Below are 10,361 nucleotides of genomic sequence, written 5' to 3'. Positions count from 1 at the left end.
CAGTTCAGTTTCCATGAGCCTCCCTGAGTCCAAGTCAGTTGACTCTTGTGTTTTCCTGTGGTGACCTTGGCCCCTCTGCCTCCCATCATCCTTCTGACCCCTCTTCCACAGGATTTCCAGAGGTTCATCTAGTGTTTGGATGTGGGTCTTTGTATCTGTTCCCATGAGTTGCTGGGTGAAGCCTCTCTGATTGACAACATTCAGGCTGGGCCACGATCTATGAGTGTATCAGAAATTCATTAGGAATCATTTACTTGACTATTTGTCTTTTTCCTAGTCATGTTTAGTTCTATCCTAGGTCTCTGGGCTCCATTTTGACTTTCACTGTTTATTTTTGAGAGGAATGGATGGATAAGAGAGTGAGGAAGGGAGACAGAAAATGAAGTTGGGTAGGTAAGGAAGTGAAGAGGAACTGGTAGGAGTTGGGGAAGGGGACATATGACCAAAATCTACTGCACAAAACGTAATTTTAAATCAAAAATATAAAAGGGGAAAGAAACAGCAGTGAAATGTGGACACACTGAAGAGATATTTTTTTAATGTACAGTTGAAAGAAAACAACCAACAGCCAAACGAGAGATCAGTGTAAGAGAAGACCTAGGTGTGAGTGAGGAGATAGGTTTGCAGAAGGAAAAGCAGAGGCCTTTCAAAGACAAAATCACATAAGATGCAAAGTGAACATTAGAGCCATTTTATTCTCTCTCTCTCTCTCTCTCTCTGATTTTTTTTTTGCCACTCTGATGCTGCCATAATGTACATCCTGCTTCTAGTTTCAGCACTCAGCATTTTATCCAATAGAGATGTACATTTAAATTGTCATCTGCCAGGCCAAGAAAGGATTTTATCATATCACCAAAGCAGCAGATCTGGTCACTGTCTTTTTTTATGTATACACATTTCCCTCATAAGAAAAAAAAACATACCTCGTATTTTTAAATATGTCTACATGATTATGTATTTCAGATAAATATATTTTGCAAAAATACAGAGTTGTCACAAATGCACAACATTAATGATATGCCTAGTTTATACCTGGTATACAATAAGTGACCAATACAAAGCATATTGGATGAAAGTAGTTTGTCAGTTCAACTGAATAGGTAAGTTCTCAGAACACATTTAAGTCTTGACACAAAAAATGTCTGATCAATTGGCTGCTTATCTGAGAAACATTCAGAAACAGAAAAAACAGAGAATTATAATCTTCTCATGTCTAAAATTCTGTGATTCCAACCAGAAGAATACCAAAAGTTCTGTGTCTCTGAACATACACCATAATAAAAGTCATTATTTTGCAAACATATCCATCCAACCAGAAACTACAAAAACAGAGTAGACAAAAAGTCTATAACTTCACAAAAGTCTCAAGACATTTGTTCATATATAATAAATTCAAGGCAATATTCAGGAAATTCATATTTTATCAGCCATGAATATTTCTCATTGTTCTTTCATTTTGAAGATATGGCTGTTTTACTGGGTTTATAGACTTGTTTCTATTGGACAATTGTTCCACTAATATCTATGTGATCGACTACTGTCCTCAACACAGTACTAGAGACGTAAGCTACCACTAATATCTACATATTAAAACAAAAGACTTGATAGTGAGATAGGTTAAGACTTGTCCAAGGCTTAGCTTATATTTAGTTCTGATTCTTTGTGTGTGTGTGTGTGTGTGTGTGTGTGTGTGTGTGTGTGTATGTGTGTGTGTGTGTGTAACCATATTCTGTACTATGTGGTAAAGAACGACAAATTTACCAGCACTTTGTCCTAATTTGTCATTTTCATAAATGTTAATTTGTGAATATTTTCTCTGAATTCCACCTTTCTGATTGTTTAGTTGTGAAAAAATACCAGCTCTACTTATGTCAACAGGTTTTTAAAGAGTCAAAAATGATGTGGAATATGGAAATAGTTTGTCAATAGCAGAAAATATTTACCCATAAACAAGTCTACTTTAGTGCTATTAGCCCTTGGGTCAAAAGTGAAACATGAATGATCAGAATCTTGGCATGATTCAGCATTGGCAGCAGTGATGTTGCATATAAGTGTTTTACTAGTAATACTTAAACTTTTTCAATACATATAAAATTACTAAAAAAAACTATTGTATCTCATTAAAGAATCAAATAGATAATTTAATACTTTCAATTTTGTTAAATCATTATAATGGGTAGGTTTTATTGGTTTGATAAAATGTATGTATTTAATTAATGGCACTGGTAATTGCAACTCAGAACAGAATATAATAAAAGAGACTGCATCTCTACTTCCAACTTGAGATAGGTCTTTTCTATAAAATTATGTTTAATGGCTGATAATGTGAAATGCAAATCCATCACAAATGAATCATTGATAACACAAATCCTATGATAAGTTAATGTCATCTTTGTATCTCATGCTCAAATATCCTGATTCCTGGAACATAAATTTTCATTGGAATGAAATTTAGGACTTTTAGAAATAGTTCATGAATCATCTTTTATGTTTTCCTAATAGTTTTGATCATGTAGCATAAATAGATAAATAAAAACAATCTATGAGAAGAAATGGGTTTTACATAAGGATATATGCCTATTCTCAATCAATTCTGGGTGGAAGCTAAAATTTTTATGAGTTTTTGTTCAAATTAAAGAAATAAATATAAAAAATCTTGACACACTTACTCAAATTCACAGCAGGAACAAGCTCTCTACAGTTTACCACAGGACTTTAAGATCATGTCTAGTGGCCTATTAAATCATTGTATTCTCATGAGTGTGTATGCATGTGTGGATGTTGTGAGTACACATTTCTGTACGTATGAAGGTGCAAGCATATGCATGTGTAGGTAGAGACTAGATGTCTGAGTTTCCTCCATCTCTCCCCCACTTTCTTCTGTAAGAGAGGATCTCTCACTGAATCTTAAACTCATCAGTTCAACAAGACCCTTGACCAGTAAATTCCTGGGTCCCTCCTACCATTGCCTCCTAAGCTCTAGAATTACAGTCCAGACCATCATGACAGGCTTTTTACATGGGCGCTGGGTATCCAAACTCAAGTCCTTGTGTGCGCTTCCTCTCTACCACATATCTGATCCCTCCTGGTCCCATCTCTACCTGCCCTCAGTCCACCTATGAAATCTACTCTTTCTCCAAAGAGATCCAGGTGTCCCCCTTAAGCCTTCCTTGTTACTTAGTCTCTCTGTGTCTATGGATTGTAACATGATTATCCTTCACTTTACAACTAATATCTCCTTATAAGTGAGTATATACCATGTTTGTCTTTCTGAATCTGGGTTACCTCACTCAGGATGATTTTTCTAGTTCCATTCATTTGTCTGAGAATTTCATGATGTCATTGTTTTTAGCAGCTGAGTAGTATTTCATTATGCAAATGTATAACATTTTCTTTATACATTCTTTGGTTGTGGAACATCTAATTTGTTTCCAGTTTCTGGCTATAACTAATTTTCTTGTAAGACTACTAACACTGGGAGGGGATCAGGGGTTCACACCATGGCAGGCCAGGAAGTAGATAACAAGGCAGTATCTTGGCATAACCTTCTGAGGCCTACTCCAGTGATTGGCTTGCTCTAGCTAAGTTGGTCCTCATAAAGGCTCCACAGCCTTCTCAAACAGTACCAGCATCTGGGGAAACAGGTCTTCAAAATGAGAGCCTGTGAGGACACTTCACATTCTAACCACAACTATTGTCCGTGTTCTGCAAGGTAGAAGGATGGGTGGGCCTGACCTTACAGAGTGAGCTCTGATCTCTTGTTCTTTTCTCCATGCTCACTATTCTGCAATGTGTGTGGGAGTCTTAGCATCAGTAGTGGTTATGGTCAGCTTTATATTTATTGCCTTGAACTGGAACCCAGAACCTGTAACATTCACTGTTTTCACAGTCTCTTTTCACAAAATCAAACCCCACTATGAAAGTTCTCCTGTGACTGATTGATGTCAGGCTAGTGTACAAATCCAGCTTGAGTGACATGCCTACTGTTGTCATTATATCCCAAACCATGCTTGCCTTGATCTCATCCTGAGTGAAGTTATCTCTGGGTTTATTTGTATTAGTCTGAAAGCTAGGAAAGCTGCAAGCTACTGGTGAACTGTGGGGCCTTGTTCAGTGGGGTGATTATGCTGACCTGGGTCAGTGAAGCCATCCTCCACAGCGTGAAGGAAATAAGTCCTGGTGTTATGGTAGTGGGACCAGTCAACACTCTCTAGGGCCCTCTTAACTGCCAGTTACAATGTATTTACTGACTCCTCCTAAACTTAACTGCTAAAAGTTTTGCTGTTGTCAGAAAGCCTTCATGATAACACACACAATTTCTTAGCATTGGAGCTAATTTTTGCATTTATGGCTTAATACTAAATTTTCCCCATGTGTTTATGTTTCTTTCAACTGCCAAACACACCATCTTCCTTCTGTACATGTAGAACGTCTGGCAAATTTCAACTTTCAATAACAAATTTGTATAAATTTATGCCTGTAAATGATAACACAGATGATTATCTACATATATTTATGAATTTATAACATACCTAGATTTTTTTTTTTACTTTTTCCTCTGTTTATAAGGATTAACAGAAAGGTTTTGCTCTGTTTTCAAATTGTTGTATGTCTCAGAAAAAATGTCATAAAAACAGACATGATGTGTTCCAACCTCTGCTGCCCAAGGGTCAATCACATATATATTAACTAACAATAAATAGTTGTAGGTGGAAGATTACCAATAATCTCTGAATTGGAGCAGCCTGTAGATGCATGTACTTGAAATATACACTAGGTACTCAGTGATCTCCATTGAATCAACTGACTACATAGATTCTCTTTTCCTTTGAATGAAATGCTTATTTTGACCTGATGTTCTACTCCTTGCAATTTTAGTCTACTTGCTTTATAGTCCCAGGGGGGAAAAAAGGAAAATGGTAAATCTGTATTACTCTGACAGGCAGATATCAGACTCTGACAATGATAAATAGTGCTTATTACATGACCTATGGAGATACTACTGAGACATATAATGCATGTTTTCAGTTGTGGTAACAATTTCACCTTGTTCACTTAGAAAGCAGTCAATAGCAAGAAAAGGAAAGACACTCTGGAACACCATGGACTTACTTGATACTACCAGACATTTACACAAAACAAGTATTTATTAAATATACACCGTGTGCTCTTCTGAACCACCACAGGAGTTATAAAAAAAATGATATAGCCCTACGCTTACAAATCTCCTTTAATAGCGTGAGGTCTTGATAGCGTATGATTTTTACTTCATGTTCTTAAATAATGTCAAAGATTCTATTTACGACACACCTTGCAGAAAGCAAAAAGGCTATTTTTCCAGAAAACAGCATTCTTTTTCATTTGTTAAAGCAGGCAGTTCAAGCATTGAATGTTTAAACATTCAAATCTTAAAAAAAAGTAATTCCATTGACAACAGTTGTGCAGAGAATCATCTTTTTTATTCATGCTACATAGAGTCATATCATCTTTATATAGAAAGCACTAGTATAGGGTCTAATTCTTCCCAGATTTCCAATGACAAAAATCTCCCACTGAACTCTTTATTAATATAGATTTCTAAGGCTCTAGGCCCTAGGAATTATAACAGAAGGTCTGGGTGGATCCAGGAAATCCATACTTTTAAAAACTGTTTCAAGGGATTGTGAATCTTACTTAGGTTAGAGAACTGAAATCTAGCCAAACTCCAGTATTACACAAATGTGTTCTGAATGTCAATCCCCAACAAGATGCTATGTATTCCATGTTTTAATACACATGAAATAGGAATTTGACTTTTAGCTATAACTTACTAGTATGTTATAAATGTATATATACACATAATCTTTGTATAAGAATGTCATATATATATATGTATATATATGCTGATACATATCAAGGTCCCTCTCCAAAAGTCATAATAAAAAGCCTTCAGGACAGAGGACCTAATAGAGTTTTTATTTTTTATTTTTATTATTATGTAATCTACATATTGGCCTAGGCCTTAATATTTACAAGATATTTATATTAAAGTATGTCAAATGCATACTGGGTTGAGTGAAATCCTATCTTTGTTTAACTCAAAGTCTCTCTGAAACATCTATCTAATGAATTCTTTTGTTTCCAGGAAAACTTACAAGTATAGATCCTGGAAACAAAACAGGAACAGGCATGTCCCTCCCACTCTTCAAGAATCTTATTTTTAAAACTAAAAAGAAAGATTCAGATATAATACTTTAATCTCCCACTTGAAGAATTAATTTCAAGGCTATAAGGTTAAATAAACCCTTTCCTACTCAAGTTACTTCTGGTTCTGATGTTTTATCACAGCAACAGAAACCCCAAGTAGGACAATATCCTTTATTGTATTTGTTACACAAAAAGTTGTCTTAAAAACATTAAATTATGTGGCCTAATAAAGAAAACTCTAAAAGCAACTAAGAGTGTAGATGAATTTCTAAACAGTCTTATTAAATAAGAAACACAGAGCCAAATACAGAGGTATAAGCCGTATAGATCAGAGCAATAGCCACCAACTAACCTTAGCTTACCACCTCACCATAGCTTCCCAAAAGAGCCTCTTTCTATCTAACCTGTGCTTTTATTGCCTTACTATTCTGCTTTCTCATTGGCTCTAAGCCCAGCCAATCATTTCCTCATCACTACCTATCTATACAGACCTCCAGGTCTCTATGGTTGTTACTGGGATTAATGGTGTGTGTCACCACACTTGGCTATGTCCTTGAACACACAGAAACTCTGCCTGCCATGTGATTGGATTAAGGGCATGTGCTACCACCACCTGACTTCTGTTTATGGCTGACTATGACCTCTGATCTCCAGGCAAACTTTATTTATTAACATACAAATAAAATATCACATTTCAGCACAAATAAAATCTCCCCACATAAAAGAGAATGCTTAAGTTAGAGAGCTATAGCTGAATTCAAAAGGAACCCACCAGAATGGTTTCTACAGCTTTGCCTGGGGATACAAGCACACAACGCTGTATAGAATACAAATAAAATTCAGCCTTTCCCTCAACCTGCTTTCAAAAAGTAAAAATTGAGAGATAACCTATATTCATGGTTTTAAAGTGAAACATTGATGCATGGTGTCTTGGATAACTTTATGGATGAATATCCATAACTAACAGACATATAGTTTTCAAAGAATTATTACCAGGTAAATTTAATAAGTACCTCTGGACTCTTTAAAGAGAAAGATTCTTTTAAGCTTAAAATGATCAATTTTTTCATAGAGATTTGGGGAAGTCTACTAATCTGTCTGAAGAACTAAATCTACTTAAGGTTGCATTCCTATACACCAGACTTCCATGGTGATCAAACATACCCAAAATCTGTTTCATGTCTATTATAACATTGCTGAAAAAACACATTAAATTATCCTGAGGGAGTCACATGTTAAATGAAAGTAGAAATCACATTCTGTTCTGGGAAGCAACTTTGAAAAGCCTTGAAATGGAAATGTTTGTAATTAATAAATGAAATTACTGATGTCATTTCCTTTTTTCTTAACCCCTCACCACTTTCTCTTGTGATATATTCACTTGCTACATGGTAAGCTACATGAAAGGGGAGATTTGGAAGAATAGGCTCTATTATTCAGTTGTACGTTGAGGCACAGGTTTAGCAGGGACATGGGTAAGTGGTATCATAGTTTCTTTTCTTATTGGTGTGATTAAAAAATGCTGACAATAACAACTTAAGGAGGGAAGGATTTATTTTGGTTCACAGTTCAAAGGAACGGTCCAGTACAGAAGAGAAACCAAGCTGGAGGATGAGGCAGCTGGCCTGATGAGCTCCATCATCAGGAAGAGGCAGCAAGGAAAAATGCAAGTTTGCTACTGCTCCACTAACTTCCTTTCTGTGCTTTATACAATTCAGGTTCCCCAGACTTGGGAATGTTTCCTCCAGGATTGAGAGGAGTCCTCACACATCAATTAATCTAATACTCCACAGTCATTCTCAGAGGCCCTTCCAGCACATGGTTCTAGATTCTGTCAAGTTGACAAATACCAGCATAAATGGTCAGCTCTTTGAGGTCAGGATTCCTTTGACTAGAAAAACTTCATGAAAGGATTTCCTAGTTGCTTGTTGCTTGGTTAATTTCTCTCAAATACATTAAGTGGTGGCCTTGGTCTCTAGAATCTGCAAACTATTCATCAACCAAATGGCTGTCTAGGTCTTAGCCAGCGGTGGTGTCCTAGCTTCATCTAGGCTTTCACACTGTGACAAATGCTGCTTTTATCTCATTACTCAAGATTCTCATTGTCTTCTTAAATGAACTCATCCCTCAGAATAAATTGCAATAGGGAGAGTTAGGTGGATGGTCTTAAATTTTATGGTAGCAGAGATAAATTTTGTTGCAAATGAAATTCCAGATTATCAAAATTGTAAATCCACTTAAACAACTGTCTATAATTTGAATTACAACAGTACATTTGGTAAGCTTTAATTTCTTCGGCTAAGCTCATCTTTAGACTGACTTTTGACAGTGGCAAGGGCTGAGGAGCCAGAGGAAACAGATGACAATATGCCATATGTGCCATCATAGAGAATTGGTGCGATATCTATTGAGTGGTGGAGAGCCACTAATGTGCTTTAAAGTGGAGGAACTAATAAATGTATGTTCAAACAACTCCAGGTTCAGTGTGAAAAATGACCCAAGTCCATAACTGGATGGGGCTGCTAGGGGAAACCAGGTCACAATTGTTGAGATGTCAAATGCTTTCCCAAGTTCAGAAGATTTCTATTTACTAGCAAAGGACAGTGTAGCTCTAAATTATAAGGGAGAAGATGAAGGTATGCATTAGATTTTAGAAAGGGAATAGGTTTTAACAGCAAGAAACTGCAATTAATGATCACAAAGGACAGGATAAGAAGACAGCACTCTGTAGATGGAAGACTTGCCATCCAAGCATAGGATCTGCAGCCAGATCCCCAGAAATCACACAGAAGCAAGGCATGATGGTGTGTCTGTAACCACTGCACTGGGAGACGGTGAGAGGAGGAGCCAACCAGTCTAGCTGAAACAGCAAGGTCCACGTTCAATGAAAGACCTTGTCTTCAAAAGCAAGGGGAAGAGTGATCATCAACCTCTGACCTCCAACAGACACACACACACACACACACACACACACACACACACACACACACATACACACACTTCCCAACAGATACCCTTTTCAGAAAGAAAATTCAACCCCATGGGTTTTTTGAATTTGAAGTTTCTGAGGGCATTTGGAGATGCAGGACTTGGGAATCTTTTTTAAATCAATTATTTAGCTAACTAGCTGTACTTGAAGTTAATCTGGGGAAACAAATGAGATATCTTAGAGAGACCACATAAGACTAGAACTGAGAAAAAGGCCCACAAATGGGGACAGGGAAATCATTGTTGGTATGCTAGGGATAAAAAGGAATCAAAAGAACAAAAAAACTTTAGTCTCTGATGTTTGGGCGTAACAATCAAGGCCTAGCCACAAGAATTACTAGCCTAAAAGAACAAAATATGGCTAGCATAGGAGAGCATTTTTGATTGGATATTCAGAACAATATAAAATCTAATGTGGCAGTACATACCCGTACTCTTAGCACTGGAGAATGGAGGCGGGAGGATGAAAAGTTCAAGGTCATTCTCAGCTAAATATACAAATTTGAGGCCAACTTGTGCTACATGGGATCCTAAAACACTATGCTTAAAAAAAAAGGCAAAAAAAAAGTAAAATGTAACAAATAGAGGGCATGAGAGAATTTACATAATGCCTGTGAAATAACAATTTAATAAAACAATGTACTAATGCACAACTTTATTGCTAAATATGGACAATTAAATTTTTTAAAATTATAAAATGATATACAGTTCTTTCTCTGCTTTCTCCATTGGTATTCAATACCTTATCTTGTCCCTTATCAAGTGACCTAAGATTTATCAAATTTACTGTAGATGACTATTAGGAAGTGGTGTTACAAGAGAATTTATTTCTATAGTGATTCTTGTTCCTGGAGAAAGTTGTAAGGAAGTTGTGCTACAGTATATTTTTTCAATCACAACCAAACTCCCCACCCAGAGGACAATGTGTATTGGCTGAATGGGGTTGGCCATCTGGTGTCATCTCCATCCTCATCTTGATCATCTGAACTAATAATTTCTATTTGAAAGGAAGTTAACCTATAGAAAATTTGTGCACTCTTGCCTAAATATACTTTTCACTCACATGATCTCAGCTGTTTTCCCACCAACCCTACTCCTGCTTCTTCCTCAGCAACATGTAAAGTGCATCACACAGGAGAGAGAGAGAGAGGAGAGAGAGAGAGAGAGAGAGAGAGAGAGAGAGAGAG

Source organism: Peromyscus eremicus, chromosome 8a (genome assembly GCF_949786415.1).
Source record: "Peromyscus eremicus chromosome 8a, PerEre_H2_v1, whole genome shotgun sequence".
In the NCBI taxonomy this organism is placed as follows: domain Eukaryota; kingdom Metazoa; phylum Chordata; class Mammalia; order Rodentia; family Cricetidae; genus Peromyscus; species Peromyscus eremicus.
Note: the sequence above shows the minus strand (reverse complement) of the source record.